Consider the following 12,547-nt stretch of genomic DNA (forward strand, 5'->3'; position numbering starts at 1 on the left):
AACATAATATATTTATATTTTGGCTGAGTCCGATGTTTTGGTCTACTTTGTACAAAATTCTAGTATTGATATAGAAAATGTATTGTAAATATTCATTAATTTATTGTATACGTAAGATTAATATTATAAAATAGATTTTTTAAAGGTTAATTTACTGTTAAAAATCAACTCGGTATTAGGAGAATTCCTGTTATAGTAGACTTGTAAATGTAAAATATAAAGCATTTTGTTTCCTTTATTCTTAAATAAAACGAAGTTACAACGGAATTTATTTGTTTGATTACTTATTATTAGCATTTTTATAAAGCTTTTCGATGACATCTCCCTAAACTAAAACGTATGTTATATTGCAAGTGGGTCATACTCATCTTAAGGTTGACATGTAACAAAGTATTAATTAAATATAACCTATATGTATATGTGTAAGAGTTGATGTCATAACAAAACCTACTAGAATACAATTTTAGGAAATTTATGTTATTTCTTTAATATGAAAAATTAATATATCCAAAAACTTTTCATTGCTTTTCGTTGAATACAATTTGTACGACACAAATTGAATCCATTATTATTACAGTTTCAAGTATACTCAATTTATTTTGTAAACATCGGTAAGATATTGCCTCGAACTTCAAACGAATGTCAAAATTATTATGGTCATTTAAATAACGGATAATTAATGAAATAAAAAAACAAATTAGTAACCTACTGTACTAACCGTTGACGCGTAAATAACACAAAATTTACATAACATTAATTGCCACGTTATTGCCCAATTAAGAATAACTTTTATGCTAGACTCTTAAATGGTTGTAAAACGCGCTGAAATAACAAGCTTATGTCAATAGTGAATAAAAAAATTCACGGTTGGCAAGACCATGTACAAGTTTACATACTGGTTTCCCTCCAACACTAATTGGTGTTGCCAACATAAAAAAACACCACAATTCCGCTCGTTTAACGATGTTAATTCGACTTAATGCAGAGATTTGTATGCTGCGACGAACGGAACGCACTGACAACTGTCATTAATTACTCATTTATTTATTTATTTACCAAAACGGCCGTTTTATTACTATACGTTGGCAGTAATTTATTGTAATTGGTCAGTTTCGTAATGACGTTTGCAGCCAACAGAGTTCGGCCTCAGCACTTTAATTTTTTTGCTCATAAAACGTAGCGGTAACGAAGCAATTTTAACTTTTTCTATGGTCACCTTTAGTTCGATCAGAAATGAATTGTTAAATGCTGAAAGAATTTTTATTGTCGTCCCTATATAGGCGAATGCCATCGACCACCTTCCTCTCCCCTACACCAATAATATAACAAATATTATACAGTCATTAATCATTATTCGAATTAGAAATTCAATTAGTTAACCTTCTTCACTTCTATTAATTAACCATATTCATACTATAATTAATGGTTACATAAATTATGTGTATTTTTATATTTCTTATAAGGGATTGTTTGTATTCTGACGGGTTTAAATTAATTACCGCATCATAGGTATTTAAGTTATTGAAGAAGTGACAGGGCTTAGGCACCTTGAAGGCTTCTTTGAATAACGCTGGATACCCAGCCCATAGAATATGGCGGTTGGTTTAAAAACGATAAGAGGATCTAACGATTTTACCACTACTATACCTACTATTTATATTATATTAGGTTATCTGTGGTTTTACTTACTTTACTTAAGAGTATCAAATAAAATATCAAACATTTTATTTTTTGAAAAAATACAGTGAAATTTCTTGTATTTCGTAGAAACATAAGTTTCTCATGTCTCAAGGTCTCTGTTTTACCCATTATCATAAAATTATGATACCTACAACGCAACATTGACCACAGGAGCATCACGAATCTTGCGGAGGCTTAATCAAAGATATAGCTGGTCAATTGCATATAACAGTAATTAATGAGTAAATTAATAATAAATTAATTTTATTACCAATTTTCAATGTTTATGTTTAAATCATATTTCAAGAGCAAATATGCAGGCTATTCCTTTCTTTAGACTCATTTGCAAACTTTAATATATACTTATACTAGCTGCACCCGGCAAACGCTGTTCTGCCTTACTCTTATCGTTTAGTGGTATGAAAAATAGATGTTAGCCGATTCTCAGACCTACCCAATATGCTTACCAAATTTCAGAGGAATCGGTCAAGCCGTTTCGGAGGAGTATAGAGACTAACATTGTGACACGAGAATTTTATATATAAGATTATCATAATTTAAAGCATGGTAGTACAATGTAAGAATATGAACACGTAGGTCCGTCGTTTCTAAATAAATTTGGAAAACGAATAACATTCCTACAAATACTGTTTATATGGGAAGAAATGTATAAGTAAACTGCAAATGACTTTCGGAGTGTTTCTTTAACTGTATTGTTAATATATAACTTACTAAAGGTCCCACCCATATACATATACCTATAGCTTAAACTGCTCACGGACCACGTCTATAACTAACTGAGATGGAATTTTTGAAATCTTCTTTCCTTAGATTAGCGCGGTCTAACAAACTTTTCATTTATTCTTTCCTATTATTTAGTATAGATTTTTTCCATTTTATAAACAAATGTTGACTCCAAAGTTTAGTCATATCATTATTTAAAATAGGCCATTTTTTAAATGTAAATTATCAAACCCGAATCTAACCGAATTTAAATTAAATATAAAAAAAAATTAGTTTAACTAATTAGTTCTATTAATTAGCTGATTAGTTGATTAATATGCTTAATTAGCGGGTTGATGCTTTAATAGATAGCCAACCTGCTGTTAGGTCTCTTATTATTCTGTGGTTTGGACTTTCGGTAACAAATGTTTTAACAAAAACTCAAGCGCTCCTAAATCAGAATTAAAATAGATGAATAGTAAATTAAGAGGCATCTACTTTAATTATATTTAATATACAACATAACATAGAAAGTAATTTTCTATATAAAAAGCAGAAGTATGGATAAGAAGGTCGAATTTGTTCCTAAAGTCGGTCAACTCTCTAATATTTCAGATGCTAAAAAATTATCAAAATCATTATTGTTGCATCTTAGTTTATTCTAATTTATCCTCTACGATTAAGCCAGTCAAAAAACTGTGCTGAATTAGATTTTGTTAATTAATTTAATGCGATTAAATTAATTAGACTAATTACACTGACAAGTACAGATGAAATATCTATAAAAAGAGAAAGAGGTTTTAATTACTCTCGCATCAAATTGTAACAAGCCAATGCATGTAGGTACGTAAGTTTTATTAAAAATAAATATATAAAAATAAATGAAAAAAAAACATTGATTATAGAATCAACAAGATTGTCTTACGTACTCTTATACAGAATGTACGTTAAGAATTTATTCAATCCTGGCGAAGCTAAACAGAATCCTATTAATCCTACTAATATTATAAACACGAAAGTTTGTAAGGATGTATGTGTGTTTGTCGCTCTTTCACGCAAAAACTACTAAACCGGTTGCAATAAAATTTTGGTACATAGATAGCTGTACAACTGGAATAACATAAAGGCAACTTTTTATCCCGATAACCCTACGGGATATGGACTTACGCGGTTAAAACCACGGGACGCAGCTAGTAATAAAATAAACTCATTAAATTATTCTATTGTCACCGAACCTTGACATGAACAAAGTTCTACTACAAGATCTACTTATCTTGAATTGATATAATCAATAATGTAATGCTATCAGCTTAAATACCATTTAATCTAGATCTGACAAAACTTAAATGAGACTTTTCAAATATTAAGTGTAGTTAGTTTATTGTTTTAGTTCTCGCTATATTATAAGAATTTTAAACAAGTTGCGTCTCTTAATAGGAAATGAACGCGAAATAACGAATCGCAAGATAATATAAAATTAAACATAGTTCATAGCACTTATAATTATATGCTAAAAGCGAAAAATAATTAGCAACATACGCACGCAAGCATATCTCATATTACTATCTAATCGCCATTCTGTTAATAAACTGAGCTGGGTGTGGCCGAGTAATTGCGGAGTCACCTAACTAATACCTGCATGCAAATAAAAACTCCTAGGGTTGTCACTGTTATATTGATATGATTGGTAGTTTGAAATTTTAGTGTTGAATTTGCTACCATGAGTGGAATTGGGGTTTGCATCAAGTTCAGAGGACAAATTATGAAATTATATGAACATTTTTAATGTTTACGTATATATATACTTACAAATCCACTATCGAAATTATTCTCAATTATATTTTTATACAGAAACATTTTATAAGCAATACTTCTTTACAAGCGTAATAACGAGTACATAGGTTATTATTTGCCATTTACTAATGGTTGAAAAAGCAATTTCCATAGAGAATATTCGACAAACTGCTGTAGTTTCTTGTCAGTCCTTCTTTATACAGCGAGAAAAATTATCTATATTCACTATTTCTCAATTATCTATGTATTATACTTAAGTAAACTAAAGTGAACCAAAATATAATAACTAATATTTGGAAAATTTGGTTTCTTCTGTCAGGTCATATATACAATTCGGAGATTATATGATTTTAATGTCTCTAAATATATCTTATTTACAAGTCTGTATCGAAATCCCTCAATAAATACATAATAAAATTCAATTGACAACCCTGTCTCGCCGCGATCCCCTGGTTAGCCATTTGTCAATAATAATTCGTTTTGAACGCAAATATTATAACCGAATAATAAACTCTTTGATTGCAAAATGTTATTTTAGTCCTTTATTAATCCCACGTATAATTAGTTATCATACTCGTGTTTTAAGTAGAGTCCCGCAGTGCTTGGAAACGTTGCTTCTTAAATTTAATTATAAACAACTTGGTTCATAACGACAATACATATCTACTTTTATACTTTTACAACTATTTTTTAGATTATTTCGTTTGTCAACCTGAGTGTCATTTGTTGATAATGCATCTAAAATAAATAGAGCAAACAAGTGTATTCCATATTCATTTTTTATGTCATCTCGGGGACTGAGCTGATGGGTCGTCTGATGGTAAGCGATCACTACAGCCTATGAACGTTTGCAGGATAAAGGATAAGGAAAGAATTGACAACGGGAAGAAGAAATGTACTGGAAGAGGAAAGGAAACGAGCCTTCCTAAGGTATGTGAATATTGAGTATTTCATACCCTTTTCCGCCACTGAGCAAAAAGTTCAACAACATCATCCAAAGACTAAAAATACAGCTGGAACAGATTGCCATAAAACGAGCATTGCTAATAGAACTAAAAGATTAATGCAACTTCTTTAAATAATAGCTGGCAACATCATTTTGCACCATTTATATTTATACGCGTGTATTTAATGGTCAAAAGACGGCCAAAGGCTATACCTGACAGTTAAGACAAAATATGAAAGATTATCTGTCGGCAGCAAAATGGCCGCTGCCTGGCTTGATGTTTTAATTAGCCCACAGGCAACGGTGTTAGCCATTTGCCAATTGGTCTGTAGGGTTGTCACCACGAAAAAATTGGTAACATGTATTATAAATAGAGATGCTTTTGTGAATGGATATACAACGAACTAGTGTGTACTACCTTTGAAGAACTCCTTCTATCATAATAGAACAATTGAATAAAATGAATATCAAGACCCGGATGGCGCTGTGACTACTACACTGTGACAATAGACTAGTAGTTAATGAATTATTATTTTAATACATTTTTTTTTTTCATTTTTCAACATTATTTATTTTACAACTAAGTGGATAAAGTATTTTAATGTTATAATTTAATGATAAAACCACAGAAATAAACATAAAATTTGAGAGTGCCGATCTAAATCTACACCCTGAATAGACTTTTTCGTAAAGATTTTAATCACATTATACATTTATGATGAAAAACGCAGATTTGAGAATGATAAAAGCAGTTTTTATGTGTGTTAAATACAGATGAAACAACCCGCCGCAAGTATCTTATCTTAATATCTCATCAAGACCTTATAAACATTTGGAATTATTGGCATATTTTTTCTTATACATCTTTTAAAGCGTAACTGGTCAGTTATGGGTATAAAACTTAAAAACCTATTCGTCAAATATAATTAAACTTTGAATAATTAATTGGGAATCAGGGGCGACTGTAAAATAAGTAATAACATTCATGAGTGTGATTATTATCGAAGTACCGAAACGAAATATGTACTAATAAGTATCGGATCATCGGAACAATATGCATAACTAGCTGCGCCCCGCGTTTTCACCCGTAAGTCCGTATTCCGTAGGAATATCGGGATAAAAAGTTGCTTATATGTTATTTCAGTTGTCCAGCTGCCTACGTACCAAATTTCACTGCAACCGGTTCAGTAGTTTTTGCGTGAAAGAGCAACAAACATACACACATCCTTACAAACTTTCGCATTTATAATATTAAGTAGGATAGTAGGAAGGCTAGAAGGACAGAAGCAAGAATGTTGATGTATCGTTTGTTTTTTTATGTCATAGCTAGCATATGTGCACCACCACTTGCCGCTGCAAATACTTTGCATTTGTATAATTTTTTTTTTGGCAACCCTAGCTCAAGGTTGGTTAGTTACTGCTATGAAGCTATGAAAATTGTTTAACGCCCTTCCAGTGTCGGCGAATATCTTCATTTAGTTCTCCGGATTGAAAACTAATTTTGAATCAAGTACCGGAAAGTATTTTTAATTATATTTCTGACACAGGGGCGGTACAGAGCTCTTTATGTTTATATATCGGGATAATAAATTATTTATTTTTAAAAGAAAATACTGCTACAGCAATGCCTGTTAAAACAGCCTTGAGTTGTACCAAATCATTTAATTTATTTACTTTTATTTATCTATTTATTCCTTTATTTTTATGTTTTCGTAGAATTTACTGACTCGCTACATCATCATTATCATCAGCCCATGTTCCCACTGCTGGGACACAGGCCTCCTATGAGGGTTCAGGCCATAATCCACCACGCTCGCCAAGTGCGGGTTGGCAGATATCACATGTCATCGAACTTTTAATTCTTGGACATGCCTGTTTCCTCACGATGTTTTCCTTCACCGTTTTAAGCTGTTACTTTTTTTGAGAACATTTATATATTCTGCTAAAAAAAAACCTTTTTTATATGTTCCGCGGTTGTAGAGATTCTCGGCATTTACGTTTTTGGGTTTAAAACAACGTTTTAAGGTTTGGTATACTATAAAGAACACGTTAAAATTTAAATAACCATTTTAATATTACAAATAACATGTTCAAAAGCAAGTTCAGAATCTTACAGTACTTTTTAACAAGCTTTTCTAGCATTGAGCTATCTTTTATTATGTTTTCTTATATATTTTCATTTAGAGATTCCAATTTTTTTCCATTTCTTTGAATAGGTTTAAAAAAAATTTAACGGTAGAAGTAAATTATCTCAATGAAATTGTTTAATCTCAGAATCATACGATAACTCATAAATTCATGAAATTATTGTATCTTCGCCGATCCTTGATCAGTGTAAAAGGTTCTAAGTGGGTAAAATAGTCTAAAGGAGTCACATATATACAAACATACAGATGAAGCTAATATAAACGTGATAACAAAATATAGCATAAAAATTTGTGCAAAACTGTGAATTACATAAAAACTTGCAAAAGCATTACATTGCAAGACATTTAATTAAAAACTATTCGCTTGATTACAGTTTCGACAACTAGTTAATCGTGTTCTTAACACTTGAGTAACAAATGAAATAATTTTCAATGCAGTGCGATGAAAACTTATTTAATTAATTACTACAATTATACGTTTTTATAGTCTATATGCAATATGCAATATAACGTATTTTAAGGTAATTTAAGCTTTTTGTTTTAGTTACTTCCTTTTCTATCTACAAAATAACATACAAAACATGAAATCAAATTACTTATAATAGATCCTGTAAACTTATTGAAATGTATTTTACGTAGCAAAGGCGAAATTGCCCGTGACTTGATTCGCGTGGCTTATCTTGTAAGGATGTTTTCAACAATTATGCTTGAACTGTGGGTTGACGTAATTACTTTTATTAAAGTTTTCTAATTTAAATGTTTAATGTTCTGTACTTATCGTTCCGTGTATATATTTGTGTAGCGAGTTCCGTGTTCTGTGTTCCGAGTTCCGTGTATATTTATATTAGGCTAATTAGGCTCAGTCTTACCATTGTTCCTGAAGGGAAAATTATTTCGATATAGCTATTATTTCGATATTCTATAATGAGTGCTCAAATTACGATTAAACGGTTCGAGGAATTGACAAATAGACGTCAACCAAATAGTACAATATAAAGTGCAGTTTACCAGCAACTTACTTAGCTTAGGACAACGCCGCAATAAAAGCCAAAACCCTACTAATGTATGTCTATCTTTAAATTTCAAAAATTTACACAGTGGGTGCATCAAACTGATTAACTAGTCCAACCAATATCATAAATGAGTATGACCAGTGTGGACGTACCATGATGTTGACTTGCCGGCCCCGTGTGGACGTACCATTACCCGAATGATCCTTAATCTCAAACCGTGATTAACACACGTTCAATATAACGCCCACTAGCAAGTGAGTTATCAAAACACGTCAGCATTCCAATTAACGATCGACCCTCGCTATATTATTCGCGTGAATTAATCGATTCCATTCGCAATTTTAATAATCGATTGCCAGTGCCGCATGAGTTATGTTTATTTGTTTTCGGGAATTATTTTTTATCATTTAATGAATTGTAGTGGTACCCGAACAGTTGGCTTATTAATATTATGATATTTTATTATTTAATAATAAGAAAATATTGTATTTAGGATAGTGATGATAGGTGGTTAGCTGTTAAATATTATAGCAGACTAGCTGCGCCCCGTGGTTTCACCCGCATAAGTCCGTATCCCGTAGGAATATCGGGATAAAAAGTTGCCTATATGTTATTCCAGTTGTCCAGCTATCTACGTACCAAATTTCATTGCAATCGGTTCAGTAGTTTTTACGTGAAAGAGCAACAAACTCACACACATCCTTACAGACTTTCGCATTTTTTATATTAGTAGAATGTTAAATACCTCTGCTATAATATGACTTATCTAACCTTCCAGTGCGAGGTGGCCCGATTCGTGCTAAATTGTGCACGGTTCTTACGGATCTTACTAATATTGTAAACGCGGTAATATGTAAGAATGTATGGATGTATGTTACTAAGTAATAAAATTTTATATGCTACGAATAGCTACAGACAATATTATGCTATACTAGCTGCGCCCCGCGGTTTCACTCGCGTAAGTCCGTATCCTATAGGAATATCGGGATAAAAAGTTGCCTATTATTGTTATTTATATGTTATTCCAGTTGTCCAGCTGTTTACGTACCAAATATCATTGCAGTCGGTTCAGTAGTTTTTGCGTGAAAGAGCAACAAACACACACACATCCTTACATACTTTCGCATTTATAATATAAGTAGGACTAGTAGGATAGAATTGTGTAGCTACGTAAGGCAACACTTACTGAAAGTAGTCATACCTCCAGAGTCTATTAAGACTTTCTTCAAGATGACGTATCCAAATTAAACGCCCATAAGATTGCCACAGAGTAGAAAAACTTCATCGCATTTCAGCATTAATTATTTTTAAATTTAATATCGACACACAGATGTATAAGATAATGCAAACAATACAAGGGCATTTACATAACGAGCGTACAGTATAAATGGGTTAAAAATTTTAATTTGCTGAAAAAATGGCTGCAGTTAACTTTTATCACTACCAGTATGTAAAGGTTATGTGCTGATATTTTATTAATTAAATTAAGGAAAACGTATTGTTGAAAAACACTGTTTAACAACAACTGTAAGAGCTGATAAAATTCACCAAGTTTATAGCATGAATGCTATAGGATAAGTGTAACTTTTATTAATATTACGTACTTAAACATTAAACTGTTCAAATATTTCAAATTAAAAATGACTTGTTTGTTAGCAATCTGAGTTCCTGAGACACACAGTATAAGAGCGACAAAACACAAAATATGATCTAATTTCTTCATAATATTCGTATTAGTTTTGGTAAAGATGTCCCCATATTTCTGTGTCGTTTGCAAATTCAAAGACCGAACCTAACCAGACACATTATCGTATGCCCATTTCACAATTCAACGATTTCATATCCATATATAATCTACTGAAAAATAATACGTTCAATTGCAAACGGTACCTAACAAAACACAATTATCGGTGTTATAGACATAATATCATCATATTTATACAGTTAAATTATGTTACTGCGACTGGGTGTGTTCTGTTTTTCTAACGTGGATATCTCTATTTTAAATTTGTTTATTAGTTGTTTAATTAATTCCTTTGATGGTTGATCATAATTTCCATAGATCATTAGTGCTGTGTTAAAGCGTTAAAATTCATTTAATAACTTTGTACTTCTACATCTTTCAATGGCGAATTTTTACACTAACAGCACACATGGACATGAAAAACAGATCGGTGTCTATGAGAATTACGATTACAATGATAATACATATGTACGAGTACACATGAAGAATATTATAATACTCACATATGTAATGCAAGAAATATATAAATCGTTTGCCATATTCTATTCCTGAGAAATTGCATTTATATAACTTCAACAAAAACTGTCATAGCCAAGAAGTATAGATATACCTAATGATACTGGGCCCTAAGGCAACCATGTTATAAAAAAATGTCATACTTTGTCGTTTAGCATTGCTCAGTAAACAATCTACTGATCTATAATATTATCAGATAATTATCAATGTAATTCGCTCCTGGGAACCAAAAAACACGAACATTCTAGAAGCTGCAGGCCAACATGTTTCTCCGTATTCACCACAAGGATTTCCTCCCAACCTGACTTAGCCAGCTACTTTGCATATAAACAGATATGCGGAATAGAAGACCTCAATTAAACCTATCATTACTTTAATAGTCACATATCTGAGGAGCCTAATATGGGTTCTGAAGGCAGAGACAACTGTTGTATGCTAATTAAATAGGCAAAGCAAAAAATTTAACATCGATTACTGACAAGTTTTCGCGTCATATTAAACAGTCGGTAAGCATCACTAATGAGAATGACGACATAAAATTTTTCCACGAAGCATTTAATACCATTTTCAGATGCACTTTCCAAATGCGGATTGCGCGGAGTAAAAAGTGTAACGTTAATGCGTTGTCTTTGAGGTTGCTGACCATGGTAGACCTAGGCGTTTCCTGTGGTACTTATGGATTCATTTCCTTTGAATGGTCACCTTAGGTCTTTGAATGATTTATAATATCTTACCAAGTGCACTAAAAATATTTTCAGTAACGACTTTTGTGATCATTCAGTTCGTTTTTCTTTGACAAGAAGATACACGCCAAAGATGTTTCTGTGAATTCTGATGAATTTTCTTCAATGGAAATTGATATTAAAGAACCCTGTCAAACTTCAACGAATTATTAATTAGGATCTGAAGCGGTAAGTTTCAGGTTCATTATATAACGACATAACGATATCTGCAGTAAATGATACAGTAAACATCCATTGTAAGATGACATTTGATAAATGTTTAAACCAGATCCTACCTCCTAGAATCCTACCAATTTTGTTAGATAAAGTAAAATACATCGATCGGATACAATCAGGCCAACCAAAGACAACGATAAAGAAATCCTCCATACTGTGGCACAAATAAAATAAATTAATTTGGTGCATATCGCATATAGTTGCCAAGCATCACTTACTCTAATTATTCGTCGAGTTATCTCACCAAAAATGGCCAAATAAAAGCCAACACGAAACTGGTCGACAACACGGCCCTTAATTGACTCCAATTCTTAGAAAGTAATTTCACAAATTACTTTTAGCTACTGGATTTAAGAACGACACCAGCGAAGGGACTTTGTCGAAGTAAGCCGTGTGCTTAATCACATCGGCTGGTAGAGAAGCGCTTACTGTGACAGAGTTGTATGTTTTGCGTAAAGGTGTAGCATGTTTTCGTTCCAATGTTGTAGGTATATACAGAAATATACGCTTTCGTTTGTAACAACATTTATTTAAACATATTTATGGTTTACATTATATACTTACTTGTTATTTTTATCAAATTTCTAGTTATTTCTTTCAAGCAATAATCACATTTTATCCAAAGAAAAAAAGTACAAAGAAAATGCGGTTTACTATATCAATAGCTGCAGCCGCAAACCATACGTCAATATAAAGTGCAATTAATTTTAAAATAGTACGCATCATACAAAATGATATGATCTTGTATTTATTGCCTCACAATTAAGGCTACAGCAACGGACATCTATTCAGTAGTTAATTTAAATTATACTGCCTTACACCAGTCCTATTCTGAATAATAATATAGACGCTATATTGAACAACCATTTAAGGCATATTTAATCGTAATCATATAATAAATTGACGTCTGATAATTACCCTATGGGCAGTATTTGTTCTATCAACTTGTAATAATGCTTATTTGTAGAAACTATGTTTCAATTAAATATCAACATCTATTGTACATAATAACGGCAAACAATAGT

This window comes from Zerene cesonia, chromosome 29, assembly GCF_012273895.1.
Source record: "Zerene cesonia ecotype Mississippi chromosome 29, Zerene_cesonia_1.1, whole genome shotgun sequence".
In the NCBI taxonomy this organism is placed as follows: Eukaryota; Metazoa; Arthropoda; class Insecta; order Lepidoptera; family Pieridae; genus Zerene; species Zerene cesonia.